The 21,733-nt window shown below is 33.7% G+C and overlaps 1 protein-coding gene and 1 non-coding gene across 3 annotated transcripts in view; both read left to right on the top strand.

Moving 5' to 3' along the window:
* The window catches only part of LOC128993903 (carboxyl-terminal PDZ ligand of neuronal nitric oxide synthase protein-like), a 304,439-nt gene that overhangs the window by 129,492 nt on the left and 153,214 nt on the right, over window positions 1-21,733 (top strand). The window lies entirely within an intron of this gene.
* On the top strand, window positions 13,260-13,332 carry Trnaa-agc (transfer RNA alanine (anticodon AGC)). The gene has a single exon. It is a non-coding gene; the product is annotated as a tRNA-Ala (tRNA).

Genomic DNA, 21,733 nt, shown 5'->3' with positions numbered 1-21,733 from the left:
TTGACAAAGGCTGTACATTGATGACTTTTCCATGTGGACTCACCATTATTGGTCAAATGAATTTAAATGGTCTTACTCCTTCGTTAGCTTTGCGTAAAGAGATTTATGTTTGATGTAATAATTCGATTGAACGATTAAAGATAAATTAACACATGTACTCTGATCTGAATTTTTCATGCGGTTGGATGAAAAAGCCATCCGAGATAGGTATACCTATACTTCTGTTGTAAACGTAGAAAAGCAAATTTTAGAGCCTAGGTTACTTCGGATTCGTCCATTAGGACAGCAATATATGCTTTAAGATTTTTCAGAGTAGGATTGTTTTGTATATACAGTACTGTAATTTTAAATTCATGTGTACAGAAATATGGTCTAGCTTCAGCAACATTATAAATTTAAAAAAAAAAATTTTAATGTAATACATTTCACTGTTGGTAACCAAACCTCTCCTTCGATGACGTACTCTAAACAACTATAAAGCATACGGAGATGAAATGTAGTCAAACGCACGATAAGTTGTATTTTATGACCTCATTTGCATTAATAAAAGAATTAATATCTGATGGTTTTTGGCATTACAGCCAACTGTACGGCAACCAACAGTATTGCAGCTCCACGACGTAGGTCTACTCATTATTATGTGCTACTACTCAAACAGTATAGCCAACTGTACGGCAACCAACAGTATTACAGCATCCACGACATAGGTCCACTCATTAGTGCTACTGTGCTACTACTCATACAGTAGCCAACTGTACGGCAACCAACAGTATTACAGCTCCACGACATAGGTCTACTCATTATTATGTGCTACTGTGCTACTACTCATACAGTACAGCCAACTGTACGGCAACCAACAGTAATGCAGCTCCACGACGTAGGTCTACGGGTCTACTCATTATTATGTGCTAGTGCTACTACTCAAACAGTACAGCCAACTGCACGGCAACCAACAGTATTACAGCATCCACGTGCAGGTCTCGTGGATGATGCATTCCAGAGTCAAGGCCGCAGTGCTGCCACCACAACACCAACACAACACAGTGCTACCAACATTACCACAGCGGTTTCGCTTTCTTTGTTCCATGACCTTGAACCCAAACCCAGCTGATGCACTACTGTCAGCTGACAGCGGCCCGCTGTGAATGGACCAAATGATTCAGACCAACAAAATTTGCAGCTTTCTGTCTTATCAACTCGCTTCGTTCCTCGTTTATTTTGTTTGTTTCCGTTTTTTTGAACAGCTGATTACTCTGAAATCTTATATTTTCTTTGATTAAGTGATTGAAGTAGGCATTCCCATTCCCAAGTTAAATCTGATTTGTACCGGATAAAAATCCTTGTTGAATTGACCCATTGCAAGAGTGCGTTGATGTAAATTACTGTTTTATTGTAGGATAGAAACATTGTTTGAACGGACTAAACAGAAAATATACTTAGATTTTAAGTAGATTATACTTACTGTTTAGATTTATCTGCTGAACAGGTAGGAATGTTTAGTTTTTAAATTTCCTTCGTTTTGTTTTGAGTAGGCCTAAACGTTATTTTTTTATTAGCATAATAAATCAAGACATTATCATATAATTAATTCCGACTATAATAACTTTAAATCAAATTTAATTTTAAAGGTTAAAAAGTATTCCTTCATCTAGTAAAAAGTACAACCTAATGAAATGATAAACGAAAATAATCTGAATATGTATTCACACCAACTACGGAATCTCTGACAAACCTAAAGCTGTAAATTAGCCTAAAATCCTAAAATTATTTTTTTTAATGCCTTACCTCAGCAAATATTGGCTTTCCTACCACCCAAGTTTTGTTATGCCTTACCTTAATATCTGTAAGCTAGTTCTAGCCCGGAACTGTTTTACACATTACATCAGGCTAGTCATAGTGGGTTGTGATATTATCACATGGAAAAATACATTTGTGATTGGAAGGATTTGAACCCGGGACCTCGGGCACCGAAGCCCCTCGCTACCACTAGACCAGCTCGCTCCCTATTACCCAAGTAAGCATGATAACAACACAAATAAATCAAAATTAATGTCACATTTTAAACAACTCATAAAGAGCAACTAATTTTATACGCAAAAACAAAGATTATACTATCAAAAAGTCTGTACGCCAAAAATATAAACTTTAATTAATCTAGTCGTCTAAAGCACCGAGAAGAAAGGTACGTGATGAGAATAAAGAAGTAAGTGGATTGGCCTAACGCCCAAACTCGATTTAAGTCCCTTGAGGTTTACAATTGTGCTGCCTTTGGTAGGGTTTAGCGCAAACCAAGTAATTTTAACAAGACCGCGACTCTCAAGGTCTGACGGGTCTGATACGTCAGAGACTCATGTGTCTGTAGTTTTGAGGTTGTGTAATGAATCCCTTTGAACTCGGGAAAGTCACTGTGTGTAATATAAGGACGCTTTTGAAGACGAGAAACGAGTAAACAAAATATAACTGTATAAAATGCGTAAACTCTTTCCATACGCTGAGTCGTTTTAATGAATTCTTCTACGTCCTATGCCTACAGAGGTTTCTGTGTTATTTGTTGACTTGTAAAAGTAAGCTTACAAATTACATTTTGCAATGTTACTGAAGCATTTTTTACACAAAATTTTACTCATCCTTATGCTCCAACAATTCTCATTGTTGCAAATCAATCCCAACTATTTACACATGATCAGCTGTTAACAACATAAATAAATAAAATACCCAACTAAACATCATGGATAAAATTAAATTATATCAAATATTCTTTAATCCCTCATTTCAGCCGCCGGGAACGTCACTATGTGGTTCTTAATACTTACTTAATGAGTTAGTATCATCTACATAAAGTGGGGATCAACTAATAGCAATACATTACAATCTGAATTTTAATTTACTTTTGGGATTCTAATCATTATCATTATTGATTGAGATGGGGACGCCACCTAGGTTCATATTTTAACCCAAATACGACTGATGATCTTTGTAGTTTTTTACTGACTAAGATCAGCCGTTTTATAGGATAGCCCAACCAGGAACAGCTGGGTAAAGTTTCGAACCATAAAAATACTGTCTTTTCTCAGGATCGAACCGGTGACCTTTCGGTTGTTATGCGAACACTATTATCACTCAGCTATTCGAAGAATGTACCTACCGATGAAAAGAGCTTTGAAATTGATAATTTTTTCACACATTAAAATTACTGGGAGACATCAAGATTGAATTGATCTGGTATACACTCAGGATTTTAAAGTATCAGAGCCCCAAAAAAATACGTTATAATTGCGCAAACATCACAGATGAATTAAAAATTCACAGTAAATTATTGTAGAAAGAGTGGTAAAGTAGAAATATTCTTCAAATCATTTCCAGTAAACAGGTTCGATTTAGAAACTTATTTAAGCTCTGATTCGATTATACTTCCGCTATAAAGCAAACTCGGAAGATGAAAATTTAAAATCGTCATTCAATATCGTAAAATAAAAACTTGGAATATTTACGACAGTTTTGTGTGCAGCAAACAATGAGGCGTCGAGATCTGTTCGGTCTGATATCAAAACATGGAGTGAGATTGGAGTTCTTGGCGAGCTCTGGATCGGATTAAGATGTCGACGGGTTCGGACTTTTGTTCTCACCGGATTTTAACACTTGTCGCGTATCTTAAACTAATTTTGTTGACGGTGTTTTATTAAGTGAAGCGAGTAAAGTGACTACCGAATCTTAAGTCTAATTGTTTGATTGTATTAAGTAAAATGAGTTACAAAACCTTTTCCTAAAGATTTGAATATTGGTTTTATGTTTGATTTAAATCGTGCACAATGGCTGATCTATACGTGCCTATTTTTATGTATAGATTATAACAATACTTAACGTTTAGTATTTACAATGCAGTACATTATTTTATTTTATGGGCTACAAAATGATTTTTTTTCATCCAGAAAACAGCAACTGTTTGCTACATAAGATAAAGAATTACAAAATTATCAAGTAATATGCTCCTGATAAATTGTGCTGCTAAGCTAATGATTTTATTTTCTATTATATACATTTTTTACGTTGGAGCCTCTTCTAGTATTTGAGAAATCGAGAACTAGAATCTGCTGGTCTATACTTTGTATGTTTAACAACAAAATTCACAGAACAAGGTTTTTATGTTTCTAATGTTGATTGGGTACACTATTATACCTTCAACACCATTGATTTAATATTACTTCATATTTTGCCTGTAAGTTAAACATATCCATTAATTTTAGGCATATTCCATAACGAGCAAGTTTATTCAAACACCGTTTATTTGACTTTTTTTTCAAATTCGTATAATTTTTCTTTTTGTCACTGAAGAAATTTAACTTAGAAAAAAATGGTCAATCTCTATTTAATTCTTCGTAGCCGTATTTTATCCTAAAACATCAATAGCATTACTTATTACGTAGTCATGTACAAGTCTCCTTGTCGTTGGCGTCATCCTTTAAGACTCCAAGTCTCGCATATTAGTACCTTATTTTATGTGTATTTTGTTAACACTTTCTTAGTCTAAGTTTTGCCCAGATGTTACAGCAGGCGGATAAAATATTTGTCATCTGATGCTAGGCTCAACAATTTATTATTTATTATGTATGATTAACCTTTTAACTGGCCACACTACTTGAAAAAGTGACCAGTTTACATTTCTCAACAATTATTATGTTTGTAAAGTGTTTTGTATTATGGGAAATAAATTCATTTATTCATATTACGGCCGAGAAGCTAGTTTAACGACTAAGTAATAAAACACCGGACGCCTCTCTTAGTTTCCTCCACACAATCTACTTCACACTCGCGCTGAATTTAATTGCCCAACTTAATCAGGAGAAGTTATATTGCAATCCGAAATAGGTTGAGTAGCTAGATTTTAGCTTACTTGTAACTTGACAGAAACATTATTTATAAACAAGTTTGAAGCAAAATGTATCTTGTCATGATGTTATTTGTCGTTGGACGTTTATATTTGAAATGTATGCTTTACCAAGCGCTCATCAAATCGATCATTCTCATTATGTTTTACAATAATGTATGAAAAGTTGTATTCCATTCGCAAATGATGTTTAGGTTAAGCATGATTGAGGTATGCAACTAAAAAGTTTCCTTGTATAAAAATTAATGATTTTAAAAGTGCCAAAGTAGGTACTGAGGGAACTACAACCATGCATTGTGTCTATTAGTACATGTTCAAACTAAACTGAAGGCTTTTCATCTGATGAATTACACGAACGTTAAATATGAAAATTAAATATTATTATTATTAGGCTACCGTTACAAAAAACTACTGTATACTAGTAGCTTCACGAATCGCATCGTTGTCTTGCTCGTGAAACATATAAACGCTTACCCTTGTGAGGTGTCTAGTGTTAGTAGTGTAAGAGCTCGGGACTACTGAGACCGATGTCTCGGGTTCAAATCATGGTAATCACCAATGAATTTGATCAATCCCGTGAACCCCTAGGGTTTTGTGTAAAATTGGGCTGGAACCGAGTTCCTAGGACATAAAAACTGTTGAACCCCATCAATATGCCCGTCGGGATGGGGGGGGGGGGGTGAACTAAGGAACAAACCTATTTGGAACAAATACATTTCAGAGCGTGCAGCAACTTAGTAAAAGCTACGTTACAATATCTCCAAGAATCTCAGCCACATGCTGTAGGTGTTATTGAGGCGTGTACCTCCCCTTGCTCCCTTTGAGAACCCCCCCTCACCCTCACCACAGTGAGGGCAAGGCCAAGGACCAGGTTGAAGGTCACCCAGGGGCCCAGGTGGAGGCTGTGTTTAGATCAGGTTCAATAGCATCTGCCTGAAGACCGCAGCTGGTGTGCGCGACTTTGTACTGCGCCCCAACACCCCTTGATATTCTACATTAATCTTCAAAATGAAATATTGTGTTGTTGTGTATAACTTGTGGTTTAAAATTTAACTTTTGAAACGTTTTCTTTATCACAATGGTAAAGTACTTAGAATTTATAAACGCGCAATTAGTAAATACTTCAATAATATCCGTGAAGAGATGTAAACACTAGGTGTACAATGCAGTTGCCTGCTTGCAATATTGAGCTGAGCTAGCATGTATGATCCAATAAATTTCCTAAGTCAATCCTGGTTAACGTAAATGAAATGTCTCCTTAAAGTATTTAATGCCAATTGTACATCTGCTTCACATAAATGGGATGTCTATTTTCAGTATCCAAAGTCAAAGGTACATTTTCTGGTTCATGTAAATTTATTTTCCGCAGTATCCAAATTCAGTGGTATATTTGGGACACATAAATGGAATAGCCTAGCTATTTGGAGTAACTAATGGTGCATTGGCCTAATTCCGGCGACCCTAATTAGTTATTAATTTTGTAGTAAATTATGCTCAACGATATTATTCCAATTGATCTTCCTTTTGTTATGTATTTGTGATGTGCTAGTTTAGATGATTCGTTGACTAAGTTACGATTCTTTTGTTTACCTTTTTACTGTTTAAAAATAATGTATCGGCGACCAATAACCCCATAATGCCCATGTTAGATAAAAAAATAAATTAATTTACGTAGAGAAAAGCCCGTTTGTCCGATTTGCACTATTTCAGACTCATACGTCCCGTAGTTGGTTACAATAACTAAATTTCATGCGGATCGCTTCAGCCGTTGAGGAGGATTATGTGGAAAAAAAGCAGGAAAGAGCTTCGCTCACTCCGCTCAATAATCTTCTTGTACGGTCCATAACATCGATGTATAATAACTCCCCCATAATTGTGAATCCTACAAACCCTGTACAGAATGATAGCATTACCAACTGTAACATAATTTGTGAAATGCGAGGTGGTATTTCTATTTATATTCATATCCTTAGCAAGACGATAGACTAGACGAACTGTGTTAATATTGTAATTGAAGTTAAGAGGGATTATGCCCTGCTCTTCGGCATATTGAAATTGTTTTAGAAGCTTGGTTTGCAATGAACTCAAAAGGAGAAAATCTAATAATCACTTGACCTTATCGAACGAGATATTATTGTTTCGCTCGATTAAATTACTAATCAAATTCCGTTTATTGGTTAGTTTTCATAAATATTTTAATATTTTTTACTTTACGAATCAATAACGACGAATCTACCAGTATATAATAGATAAAGTTTTATTTTTTAATGTTAATTTAATTTTTTTACCAGAGTGGTCTGTTACAGAAATATATGCATTGAAACGCCTTCGACCAATTTTTTGTTTATTCACTCAGGGTTTTTAAGTCTAAGTAATTTTAATATTTTTAAGTAATTTACCTCCGTTCCCCACAATACTCCGAACATTGCTTTATGGCCAATTTAGATATATTAAATTTTAATTGGATGTTATATTTAACTACCACTATTACATGTAGGCTTGCCAATGCCCATACGTTGCTAACAAATTGATTTATATTCAAATTTAAATTTTTGCTTGTTAATTTTTCGAGTGAATTTCACGATCACCTTTTTCACTTACAAAAAAAGAGTGGAATGTCTTACATTACATCCTGTCCACAATAACTTTTTGTTTGTTCTTTCTTGTACTAGGCCTATATACTTTTGTACCTTGTTCTTTCTTTATCACTGTCTGTTGGTCAATTTCAAGTAATAATTTAGGAATACTTTCTTCTTTACAAAAATTCCGCTCTTAATACGATTGAAATTCAGATAAAAATGCATTAATATTGATGCAAATAAACCTTCGATTAAGTGGATAGTTGGTAAATCCATTACAAAGACGTATTATTCCGTACAGAAAGTACCTCTGTCGATATCAGCTGATATAAAAAAAGCAATTTTTTCCCAATATATAATTTAGAGTAAGTGAAAAACGATCAGCTGATATTCCCTTGCTCTAAATACACTTTTCCTTTATCTCTATCGGTTCTCTTTTTTCCCACTAATAAGTGTCTGTTTACAATACAATTCCATTGTTGAAATCAGCTGTTTTTAGCGAATTTCCCATATAGGGAATAAGCTATTACCGTAGTACTCATGGTAAGACCTGGACGCGGGACCGATTTATTTTTTCGTTTTGAGGTCCCTAGAGGCCAAAAACACCATCCGTTCAAATTCATATATATATATATATATATATATATATGTGTCCGTCAGCACGATAACTCGAGCAAAAATGATCCGATTTTGATGAAATTTGGTACAAACGTGTAAACGTACGTTTATTCGAACGAGTTCGCGATCCAGCATGATCGGACCATGGGAACGGGGGTTTACGGGGGGTTTTATGGGGTAAAAATAGGTTTTTCCCATTTTTGACCCAAAAAACATAAAATTTAGCAATTTCTTTCCAAACCATTTTGTAGAGCTTAAAAAAACAAATAACTTAGTATATTGAAGCGTTATTATGCGCCTAATTGTTACGGAGAAAATTCCAAAAAATTGTAAATTTTAAATTCCCATCTTATTCTTATGGAGAATAAGTAAACTGTTGTAGTTTGCTTGTTTGTGAACATATTTTGATCAAATTTGGAAAATGTTTTTATTTCTTACGTAACTATTCACATTAAAAAAAAAAAAAACAGTTTTACCCTCCCTGATGCAGCAAACCTAAGTACTTGTTAAACTAATTCTATTTAAATCAAGAATAAATGTTATATTTTTAAGTAAGTCAAAGTCAAAGTCAAAGTTCTTTATTCAACCAGATTAACAATACATTGCATTGGCCAAGTCAAGAGATTATATTTTTATGAAATTAATTAATTACTAAATACATTATATACAAATTGTTTTCTTTAATGTTTGATAAGCTTAAAGACTACCAGGAAATTCCCGGACGCTGTAGCAGACCTTATTTATCAACATGGACTTAACTAATTTCCTGAATTTTCCGATGTCCTGTTCGGCTTTCAAAGGGAGAGGGAGGTCATTAAAAAGTTTTACTGCATTGAAGTGGAAATTTTTCTGAAAGAAAGTGGTTGAGTGTCGTGGTACTGAAAGATTGAAATTGTTGCGGAGACGATAACTATGGATACTTGGAGAGCTATATGATGATTGGTTTTTCTTGATAAATGATAATGTTTCTAAAATGTAAATGGAAGGGAAAGTTAGAACTTTATGTGATCTGAAGACATCTCTGCAGGATTGACGACGGTGAAGGGAAAAAACAGTTCGGAGAGCCTTTTTTTGAAGCCTGAATATGAACTGAGTCCTTTGGCTTTCACACCCCCAGACAGGTACAGCATATGTCAGATAAGGATAAACTAGTCCATAGTAGGCTGTCAAGAGGACCTCACACGAAACAGTATGTTTAAGAGTGCGGAGCATGAAAATCCCAACAGATATCTTGTTTGAAACGTGATCGATATGCTTGTGAAATTTGAGGTTCTCGTCTAGAATTAAACCAAGGAACTTTACATCTGGGGAGGGGGAAATAGTGGTATCATCAAGAAGAACATGTATGTCAGTGGATGTGCGATGCTGAGCAATGCTAAATTGAAGGAGTGTGGTTTTGTTGGCATTTAAAATTAGTTCATTATCCTCACACCACTGAAGCAGGCAGTTGGATTCAAGAAATAGGGTCTGTTCTAAGGCCTGAAAACTGGGATTTGAAATGGTGATAGAAGTGTCATCGGCAAAAAGGCATATGTTTGCATGATTCAAGCTGGATGGAACATCATTTATGAAGATAAGGAAGAGAATCGGACCCAAGACGGAACCCTGGGGCACACCTCTCCTGACTGGGACTTCTGAAGAGGAATGGTTCTGCAAGTAGCCACTTTTATTTACAGCTGGTATCATAACAAACTGTCGCCTGTCAATCTCAATGTCAGTAGATATGTCGATGTTAAAATCCCCTAGCACATAAGTTCTAGAGTGAGAGGCTGAATACTTATCTAAGAGGTAATTTATACAATCCAAGAATGTGTCTATTTGGCCTGAGGGTGGCCTGTAACCTGCCACCATTAGTAACCTCTCATTCTCATCTAAATTAATTGACATTGCTGTTAATTCACTTTCACCTTCGATACAGAACTCTGTGGCATCGAGTGGGTCGAACTTTATTTTGGGGCGACACCAAATCGAAACTCCACCACCATTCGTATTAGACCTACAGTACGCATTAACATAGTCAAACCCCTTTATTATAAGATTTTTTATTTCATAGCTCTTCAAGAAGTGTTCAGACAAGCATAAGATATCGGGCTGCTCGTCATCTATGAAAATTTCAAGTTCGTCCATCTTGTTAAGCAACCCTCTAATATTTTGGTGGACTACTTTGAGGTGATTTTTGGTACTGCTCTTATGATCTTTTTGAGGTGATATATGATCAGCTCTACGTTCGTTACATGTTACTTAGCATGTACTGGTATTGAAAAGTAGACATTTCAGTGTAAATCCAATTAGTCAAATGGAAATTCGCTTAGTCTGCAGGTTTGCTGCGGCGGGGGTATTATTATTTAGCAATACAAATGTGAACAGGACGCTAGTTTTGCTGTGTTTTAGCTTGTTTTGTGTTTACTGCAAAATTGATAACCTTGAATTTCAAGACGTATTAATAATTGTTACGTTGCTATGTACGTCTCTTATAACCTATTTACTTTTACATAAATATAATGTCAATTACGAAATGTAATACAGGTAATTTTAATTTTTCTGAGGTATGTTATTCTTCATGACCATTTTGGTGTCGTGATGGAATCCAGCACCTTGCTTCAAATATTCCAGTAATCGGCTTCGCCTCGTACGTACAAATAATTCTCAAATGCTCGGCCTTCTTAGCTCGGTTTGTAAAAAAATGCAATTTGAACATCAGAATGTAATCTATATAATTAATACGCTACATGAAACTTTGTCGGTTGAACTCCTCCGCCATTTCTTAACCGATTTTATCCATTGACGTCTCATTGGAAAGAGCGTGTCGCGCATATTTGCAAACTGGCCTTACATTTTTGACAAAGTCCCTTGGGTTCTGCCCCAGTGGCTTTGAAAGTTCCCATGTTATCCTTATGAAGAACATAATTGTTTACATTTTGATCAGCTGTATAATTTAATTGCTGTTATTTATTTTTCAATTCAATGAAACGCATTGAGTACCTTTATTTACTATTTGAGTTTGTGTAAACATAACCCCCAAAACGAAAACAGATCGTGTTAGTATGATTGTAACTTAAATTTTTGAATTTATCGCTGCTTTGTGTAGATATAATTTGTTTATTTGTTGTTTTTTAGCGAATTTCCCTATAGGGAAGTAGCTATTACCGTAGGTCTCATGGTAAGACTTAGGCCCGGGACCGATTTACTTTTTCATTTTGATGTCCCCAGAGGCCAAAAACACCATTCGTTCAAATTTTTATATATGTATATATATATATATATATATATATATATGTGTGTGTGTGTGTGTGTGTCCGTGAACACGATAACTTGAGTAATTTTTATCCGATTTTGATGAAATTTGGTTTGAAGGTGTAAGACGGGATAAACTTGAACGAGTTCGCGATCCAGCATGATCGGACCATGGGAACAGTGTTTTATGGGGGGTTTTATGGGGTAAAAATTGGTTTTTCTCACTTTTGACCCTCAAAATACAAAATTTCCCAATTTTTCTCCAAACGTTCTTAAAGAGCTTAAAAAAACAAACAGTTCAGTATATCAAAGTGTTTTTGTACGGTTATTGGTTACGGAGAAAACTAAAAAAATGGTAAATTTAAAATTCCCATGTTATTCTTATGGAGAATATTGTAAAATGTTGTAGTTTGCTTGTTTATGGATATATTTTGATCAAACTTGACAAATTTATTTATTTTATAGTAAGCTATCAATATTTTACTAAAAACACACTACTTTATTAGTTTCCTTGTAGCAGCAAACCTAGGTACTCGTTAAACCTAATGTTATTTAAATAGATCAATTAAAAAACCAATTCAGCCAAATGGAAATTCGCTTAGACGGCAGGTTTGCTGCGGCGGGGGTATTTTTTCTTTTAAATGCCTCCGACGCTACGACAATGAAACATAGACAGGAGGCGTAATCGTGATAACGACCGTAGCTACAGAACAGTGACACGTAATAGGCTCAACTATTAGGTTAAAATGCGCCCTAACACTACCCCAAAACAACTTTTCGTTCAAAATAATTGGCCCTCTATCAATGACCTGTGTTGCCTGTACAGCGAGGCATTTTGAGAAGGAGGTTTATTAATAATGAAGATAAACATGATCTGAGTTACACACCGGTAATCTTTGAGTTGAATCTTTTAAATTCATTGTAAATATGACTGTTATTCGTTTTGAAATAACTCCTGTAATACTTTGCAATTGCTCGAATTCGAGCAACATGTACACTAGTTGGAATTAAAAGATTAAATAAATAAAGAAACTTAATGCGTGCGTCAACAATGATGGCATACGTCTCAGGTCTCATATGGATCTTCATGTGGATGGTGGTGCGACCTAGCGGAGAAAGTAGGAACTACTTCGGCACCACGCAGACGTAGCAGAGTTTGAACAAATGCTAGGAATTTAGGATATGCCCATACAGTACGGGGCTATAAAATACATTCTGTGGCCCCGCATACAGTTGGCCTATATATTTTTCAATGTGTAGTGTATTAAATAATTACCTGAAAACTTTATTTTGGCCATAATTAGTGTTTTTAAACCTCCGTTCTCGTATATGTTAGCAGGGCCGGGGGTAGCAGCTTCTTGAAACTGGACACAGCTGAGAACAGCTGATCCCTGTTCTTTTAATAAATAGAACTCAAGCTAAAACAACTGGTCTTAATTGTAAACGCTGATTAATAAATTATATATAATACTATTACTGACGTGTCTCATATTACACTGGTAATAGGCTATACTGACTAAGAATAGCCTATTATTTTGGTAACATCATCTAACTTAAACTGTTTAAAATCTAATGCAATACAATAACAATAATCTACCACTTTTAGCGTCTCTATAACCAAAAGCATCACGAAATAATAGTACTTTGGTAATAAATTACTGAGATTAATTTTGTTATGTCGAGTGAACTATAAGAACGAGCAAGTGATATTAAATGTCCTTGACGTGAAAATAAATTGATAGTTTTATTTCACTTTTTACCGAAAAAAAAACTAAACTGTCTACTATTGTAAAGTAAATTTCCCTATCTTCATGACCAACCAATTGTTCAGATTATTCGACATTGTATTTGTGTCGACAAGAATACAAGGCATTTTCATTAGACTCTTAGAGCTTATACTGTAGTTAGTCTATGTTTATACTGACATACCGATCTGAACAACTGGGGGCGTAGCTCAGATGGTAGAGCGCTCGCTTAGCATGTGAGAGGTACCGGGATCGATACCCGGCGCCTCCAGATACTTTTTATCTCAATTGCTCTTGATTTTTTTTTATTTGCTATATTGATAGTCTGATGTTGATAAAGTTCAATGTTTTTTTTGTTTCAAACAATATCTTTACTGGTATGTAAAAATATTAATAACGACTTAATAAAAATAATTATTATGATGCATCTAAATTGTGAAAACATTAGGGGCCTAGTGGCCTGTAGGTCTATTGGGACAATGGTACCAATGCCAAAAGGTTTTTATTCTATTCATATAATTCATAATTTTTAATAAAAGTAATACCACATTTATTGCTCCAAAGCATAGAAGCGCACTTTGTTGGAAAGACTTTGTAACTTACTCTACAAAAGAAATTTAATTAAATCATTTTGAAACGAACGAAATTAAACTTTTCAAATATAAAAGGTTTAATTTACCTGTTGCGTCAATTGATCCTTTAAGTTAGTTAAATAACTACGGCCGTTTCGTACTGCTAAACGAGTACATCTTCAGGTCATGAACGTTAAAATACGGCCTTCTCATCCATGGGTGGAGTCGTCAGCGCATTTAGGACACATAACACGAACACATACGAAACAATAAAATATTTACAATTAAAAAACTTGGCCAAGTAGTCCGAACACGAGAGTTGTGTAACCGGTAGCGTTAGATGATGAGTCATGACTGAGTCTTTTGAGTATTTTGCATGCACTAACTTAAAGGATCAATTGACGCAACAGGTAAATTAAACCTTTTATATTTGCATTACCTTGATCCAGAGGCTAACCCATCATTAAACTTTTCATCTTCTTGAATCTTATTCAAGACGTTTCTATCCAACCGCAAGTATTACTTTGGACTTCTTGGTAGCAAACAGTATCAAAGTTTAATGACGCAAAAATGTTGTATCTGAGTTAAAAAGCTTTCTGACTAATGATGTAGGTTATTTGGTGGCACACAATTCTGTTATGTACACAATTACATTTTACTCAATTTTACTCAAAAAACGGCTGATTTTATGAAAAAATAGTTAACCATTTGGTAATTTTTTAAAGCTGTATCCGATAAAGCTTTAAAAAATTATCAAATAGTTAAATCCTCTTATGGGATCAGTGATCAGTCCCGTATTGTGATTCGTCTTAAAATACGTAATCTGTCGAGTTCGTGTCATCAAAACCTAATCTAACCCAAAACTTACACTCAAAATATCAGATATTATTGAACTTTTATTTTGGATGAAAATAATCTAGTTAATTTAATGTAGCGTCAAAACAACAAGTTCCATAGTCCGAAACTTCAGCAAGTCACTCAATTCTACTCCCAATAGATTCAGTAACTTAGTTTTGAACTGGCGTGGAATCACAATGGAAATAACATTAGAAGTTGTAATTGTTTAGTCTCGGACCTTTTTGCACTTTCACATAACTAATTTGTAACCTACCGCATAACTTTTATAGGTAAAAAAAAATGTTTCAAGGTTCTAGGTTCTAGCCCAGAATGTTTCTCCACAAAGAGTATGTTTACTTAAAGGTCTAGAAGGGGTATCGCGGTGTTATCATTTTGATAAAATCAATCGATGATTGGCGGGATTTAAACGAGGTGCTTTGGGGACCGATAGCTCGTTCTCTACCACTAGGCCAGCTCCCTCTCCAAAAAATACAGTTATGGACTCAAATAATTTATTTTGTTTAGGAACACTGAAAAGCAGTTTTGGCTACCTATCGAATAATACATGTAAAAATGAAATTATTATTATTATCAATTATTTAAGATGGGTTGTATTTAAACCCAAATATGAGTAAAGGATGAGTGGTGTGATCTTGTAGTCTTGTTAGGGACTAAGGCCGACATGTTCCTTTAAACACAACTATTATAATAGCCGATGCAGCTAATGGCAACTAAGGGACCTACAGTTCATGGTGGATTCCGAACCACATTTTTTGCCTTGGTATTAACAAATTGGTCTAAATATCAGGATAGTACTGCGGACGTTAATCCACACCAGGGAGTATCGCATCCACAGTGCATGCCTATAAATATCCACAATTTGTGACCTCCTAGTAGCTGGATTACAGGACGACGCCACCGTCCCAGTCAATGCCATATGTATGCATTTTTACTAGAAGTAAAGGATCAATTTCGCTTTGTATTTAGTTGCATTAAACAGACATTTAAAAAATTAAAAAAAAATTTCCTTAAGCTAGTTAGATTACGTAATATGTCTCATAATTTTTGTTTTAAAATTATTTACTCACTTAATTTATTTGCACTTAATTGGTTTGTAACAGTCCAATTAATATTTTTTCCTAATGCTTTCGAAACTGGTCTCATAGTGTACATCGATTAACAATACATCATAATATTTTGTTTTAAAATTGTCTAACCTTGATGTATGTAAGAAAGAGATTAAACCCTGTATTTTTATTTTTATTGGGTCTTATTCAATAATTTCAATACACTTTATGATTTTTCAGGTGAGTAAGCTGAAAACACTCCTGCCTAGACTGTGAGTAATGGTGATGTAAGAATTGTAATTAGTTAGAATATTACATTCGAAACACCGCTTTTTTATTACATATATCTTGTAAACATGGCTACACTAATCGTAGTACGAAATTTTTTAATGTAATGTAAAATATTTAAACAACAATTCATTCTATAGTAATTGTTAGAATCGAACCTTTATCAATCTCCTCAAGAGTATTTTACTAGCTAGAAAGTATTAAAATTCGGTAGATATATGTTTAAATCTACGTACATCCAAAAGAGTCAACCTTGAACCGACCGTGGAAAGTGGGTTACATGTGGGGTTTTATGGGGTGAAAATTGTTTTTCCAATTCTTAATCCTTAAATAACCTCCTGCAATTCCTTTCCAATTACAAACTACTTCAAAATAATGAAGTATATTAAAGTGTTGTTGTGCGCTTAATTGTTTCGGAGAAAAGTTAAAAAACTTTAAATTTTATATTCCCATGTTATTGTTTTATGGAATTGTTTTGTTTCATTCGCCCGTTGTGCTAATTACAGGTGTGCAGAAGTAGAGGTAGTCAAAGGTTAATTATTTGAACGATATTTTATCCGTCAGAGCAGGTGTCTGGCTACAATAGAAGACATTAATCGCATGAGTAACACGACTATTTATAAACTCTGACTCGTTATACGGTATAACACCACCTGAAAACCTGCCTTCGGTCTGTTGTTCATCCCTGTTATTGAATAAATAAATTTAAAGAAATTTGTTTTGCTAAAATTCAAATAACTACACAAGGTTGCGGAACACTTTTAATCAGTTATGACTAAAGTTTTTTTGTGGAAATGCTTTAAGAGATAACATTGATCAAATTTGCCATTGTAAAGTGTAGTTTTTGTCATAAAAGCGTTTTAATACTTCTCTTGTTCGCACTTCTATGTTAGTAATTTATTAGGTTATGATTTTAAAATAGTCAAGCGTTATTGGTTCAAATATGCTGCAAACACTTAACAAAATATCCGATAAAGGCAATTAGGTAACAATATCGGATTTTTTTTATTGAAATATCGATACACATTTTGCCAGTATTAAATTCCATACTTATATTTCAGTCATGTTATGAATTCTATTGCGTTCTGAGTGTATTCTATCATTTCAAACAAAATTATACATCCGTTGACAACACGAAAATTAGAAACGGTTCGATTAAAATAATGTTCGGATTGAATTTAAACTTTGTTATAGATACAATTGTAATACAACGCGAACAGATGTTCTTGAAATATTTCGTGGAAACGACGGATTAATCCGAAATAATGGAAATGACGAGCAAGTTAGTTTGTAAAGTTTCTTTGTCTGAATGAACCACTTTCAGAGTTTCCGTTTCTTGTATGCTTGTTCTGAACCAAGAGGAACCCATAATTTCTATAAGATGAAATGGGCATCATTGTTTAATATTTAATATTTTATTTTACTACTACTATTTTACTACTAGTATTTAATAAACTATTTAACCTTAGATTTTATTCTTACGTGCTTTTGATGTGTCTATGAAATAATTGGCCATGTATGAAAAGTACATTGATTGTACTGAAGATTTTGAATTTTGTGTTCCTAATGTAAAGTATTGACTTGAAAAAGAAAACTACATTTTCTTAACGGATAAAAATTTTTGACTTATGTACAATCAAAATACGTTTATATTCACGTCATTTTGTATCAAAGAACACTACGAAAGTACTGTTTAATTTAGATTTAATCAATGTATTTTCTGTTCGGTGTTTGTGAGTATTACACATTTGAAATATTCAAGAACACATAGTTAAATTTTTATTATATATTATTAAATTTTAACTAAAACAATTATGTTATAATGTATGAAAAACACTTACACTAGTTACAGATCAAAGATAGTCTCAAATACCTTATACAATCCCGCAATACCTGAAACACATCTTAAAAATAAAAAATGGTAGAACTTGTGATACGTGCAGTGTCTCAGGGCCAAAGTAGAATTCCATGTTGTTTAGATATTCTCTGAGAAAGCTTTCTTGGTTCATGCAAGTACCAGAAAGTTGGGATCGAGGAAATCTTTTTATACAAATACATTCAGAAATTACTTATAAAGTACATTTATTTTGATGCAATTATTTTTTTTAGAAGTTTTAAAGTGCTTTAATTATTCTTTCAGCGACTCTCTGCAGTTTTTTGTTCAACTATAATTCTATTGCTACATATTTGATTCATTTGTATTTTAAATTATATGAACATTTTATACGATAGAAGCTTAATTTAAATAATTCAATTATTATATTTAGGATTACATAGTTTAACTTCCTGTAAATCAATTGCCACACGTTCATTGATTATGGATCACATTTACGAGAAAAATTATTTATTTTGATGTTTTTATTGGTTATAGTGTTCTGTGCATAAATTTCTGGGAACCTACGAACTTGGAATGCATTTAAAATGGAAAACATAAATTCTACCCAATCAGATCGAATTGAATTTGTCACTTTGTATTCATAGTTGAAGTGTTAAACATGAGGAAGGACATGATTTAGTTAGTTTTTATGGAGGGTGTTTTTTTTCAGACGTTGCATAGGGAGATTTTTTAACAATGGCTCTTCATTATATCTTATAACTCAATTTTATATAATGTTTTTAATATTGGCTAAGATATTGAAACATATTTTTTTGTTACTATCAGCCTGCTATGATAAGTCAATGATTCATGTTATACCTCAAAATGGTATGTTTCTTCTTTTAAAATACTACAACAATTTCTAACACAGTGGACTTTTACAGTAGTGTTTACGCACTAACCGAAAACTGTATTATACATTTCTGTATATCTGTACATTCTATATCTATAGGCCTATTATACAATTTTGAAGTAGTTACACTTGCACACATTTTACAAAAACTAAGTAGTTTACCAAACCAAGGGTCAGCACGTGTTATCACTTAACGACCTTCTCCATTACTAAGCTTCTTAATTTACTCATCCAAGTGACCCTAACCCCCCCCCCCAAACCCCTAACCCCTGACATTAGGGAGGCCTTACTCTCTTCATAATCTGGAACATTTAAATGTTGTAACATTCAGATGTCTTTTCAGCACAATCTCCTAAGTTCTTCACAAGTCTTCATAAGTTGAGATTGAAGGTTGATCGAAGTTGGTTTATGGAAACAGTCCGAACTTATGTCAGAATTTGGTTATAAAACATCCGGGGTTTAACGTGGTGCTTTGATATTTTTCATTTGTTGATTTCGGATTTTTGGCCTCAACACATATAATTCCACAATTGTTAGTTGGGAACAACAAATAATTTCGTATGTTGATACATTGTCGTGCAATTAAATGTTTTTGACTAAATTATAAAAAACTTTTACGTTTGATATTTACGTGTCATTCTTAAGGAGAAAAACTGTTGTAGTTTGCTTGTTTACGGATGAATTTGATTAAATTTGTCAAAATTTATTTATATCACCCTACACTATTCAAAAACACTTTTCCCCCTCATCTTAACAGCAAACCTTTTAAATCCAATGTTATACAGTACATACATAGAAGACGATTATTACTTATTTATGGAAATATTTTTGTAAAATACCAATCAAATTGAAATTCGCTTAGACCGAATCTTTGCTGCGCAGGGGTATTTATTTATTTATTTTTACTTGTGTTACTTCAATACAGGGTATTTCCAAATTGTCTGGACATATTTTGTGGACTTGTTCCTTGGGCTAATACAAACATAAACGTCATATAAGTATGGGTCTAAAATAACCTGATAACTCGTTTGTTTGTCATTTGATTTTAACAAACAAGGCCTCATTTGATTTGGATTTTCTATCTTTTTGATCATAAAATAAATTTTAATATTAACGGTTTTTATGAAATTTGGCATCTGTTCATCGATATATTTATCAATCATTAATATGAACTAGAGAACCCGTGCGGCTCAATAAGCCGCATAGTATGAAACATATAACTCCGAGGAAAACGTGATGCTTAAATTCGAGTAATTCTAGTTACATCTTAGAGTTGTTTAAACACTTGTTAGGAACTAATTTTAAATATCTCTATTTGCGTCGTAAAAGGTTCACCTACCTACATCATTTCTGGTCTCAGTTTTAACTGATTACTTCTAAAGAATGCTAAACCATCTGCTTCAATTCGAGTTAACATGTTACAACAAAGTTTTTCCAGCATTGAGAATTGAAGAAAACTGTTGCCTTACTGATAACCTGTGTTAAGCAAATTTAAGTTTGGGTAATTTTATTTCTTTGATTTGAGACTTCCCTCTAATCAAACGAATTTTCTCCGTAGAGAATACTGAAAAGTTGGGCGATCTCAACCGTTTCATGTGCTCCATTTTTTACCCACAAACTCTGGGTTACTAACTGGACACCCAAAATATGCTTTGAATAGGCTAAAGCAGCAACATCATTGAAAGTTGGTTAACCTATTTTAACGTGTTGTCTGTCAGTCACAGTGTCTTTTCTAGTTTCGTGGTCACAGTATATGCCCCGCATCAGAACGTTCTCACGTTGTTAAGTGGATTTCCTCTTTTCATACCTGTCCCAAAGTTTTGAAAGTATAGATTCATATGTCGAAATAGGTTGGATAACTCTTGTAGCTATGAAATTTGGATATCAATTTTCATTTTCTCTTTTTGAAAAGCGTATATTATTTGCCTCTCCTGAGTCATAAAAATAAACTTGACTGTAATTACTCGATCGTTACAAACATAAACACTAATTTCTTCACTTATGTTTGGTCTAATATTGCCACTAAAACTTTCAATAGCAAATGAGTTTTTGAAACTTCTTATTTTTGACTTGAAATGTCTGGATTGTGCTGGTGAATTCAGTCCAAAAACTTTGTATAAGTTTGTCCTAAATACGGGCAACATAACCTAGAAGAAAACAATCCATTTGAGTTTTTCTCAATTTAAGTAGACCGAGTAATACAAAAGTTTACAATAAAAACATAAGGTCCGCAAAGATTTGGTATAATCTTACTACTTGAACTTATCATAGTCAAGGCATTATTATAGTTTCTACTAAATGTTTTGAAATTTCTCGATCTGTCAGTGTCAGAAGTAAACATTTCTTGCATGCATTCATTTGATCTGTGATTAGGCAAGTTTACTTTACCACCGTGAAAACACCATGTGCTTCGTATATTTTTTTCACTTCCAAAGTAAGTTGCATAGCATAACTGTCAAATATTATTCATCTCACCAAGTGAATGTGTATCTGGATGGGTATTTGTTAGACCAAGAGTCTCTTTGTCTACTCTCCTCATACGCATAAGATATATCTTATAATCGTCTCCTCCTCCCGTTTTCAACATTTCTTCTTTGAACTTGAGGCATTTTCTGCTCTTCCAACAAAACTGATTAACTGTTTAACTTGGTCTTAACCTACTGAATATTACAAACATTAATATTTACTCCCAAAAAGCTAATGAGTTTCTTTTTATAAACAGCTTTTTTTTAATTTGTTCTGTGCATTTCTTATGGGGAAACCCCGACCTTTGAGAGGGTCTCACGCCCTTAAGAGTAAGAATTTTTAAATTCTAAAACCTTATTGCAAAACTACATATTGAGACAATTCTTTTGACACCTTAAACTTTAAAATTGGTCCACAAATAAGGGAGGAGTTGTGTTAACAAAAAATGGCTTCACGTATTTTATATATATATATATATATATATAGATATAGATATAGATATAGATATAGTTTAAAACCTATATCAATATCACTTTCTACGAGCGTATTGGGTAAATGGGGATTGGGTATTGAGTAAATGTTGCATTTTGGCTTAAGCAACTAATAATAGGTACATTTATTTTGATACCTATCATTATAATGCTTAAAACCAGTTGCTATTTACTCAAGCAATCCAAACGCAAATTGGGAATAGACTGAAACGATAAAGATAC

This window comes from Macrosteles quadrilineatus, unplaced genomic scaffold (genome assembly GCF_028750875.1).
Source record: "Macrosteles quadrilineatus isolate MER2022 unplaced genomic scaffold, UCM_ALF_1.0 Scaffold_5__1_contigs__length_97177068, whole genome shotgun sequence".
Classification (NCBI taxonomy): domain Eukaryota; kingdom Metazoa; phylum Arthropoda; class Insecta; order Hemiptera; family Cicadellidae; genus Macrosteles; species Macrosteles quadrilineatus.
The sequence above is the reverse complement of the archived record's forward strand: the minus strand, read 5'-3'. Positions and strand labels throughout refer to the sequence as shown.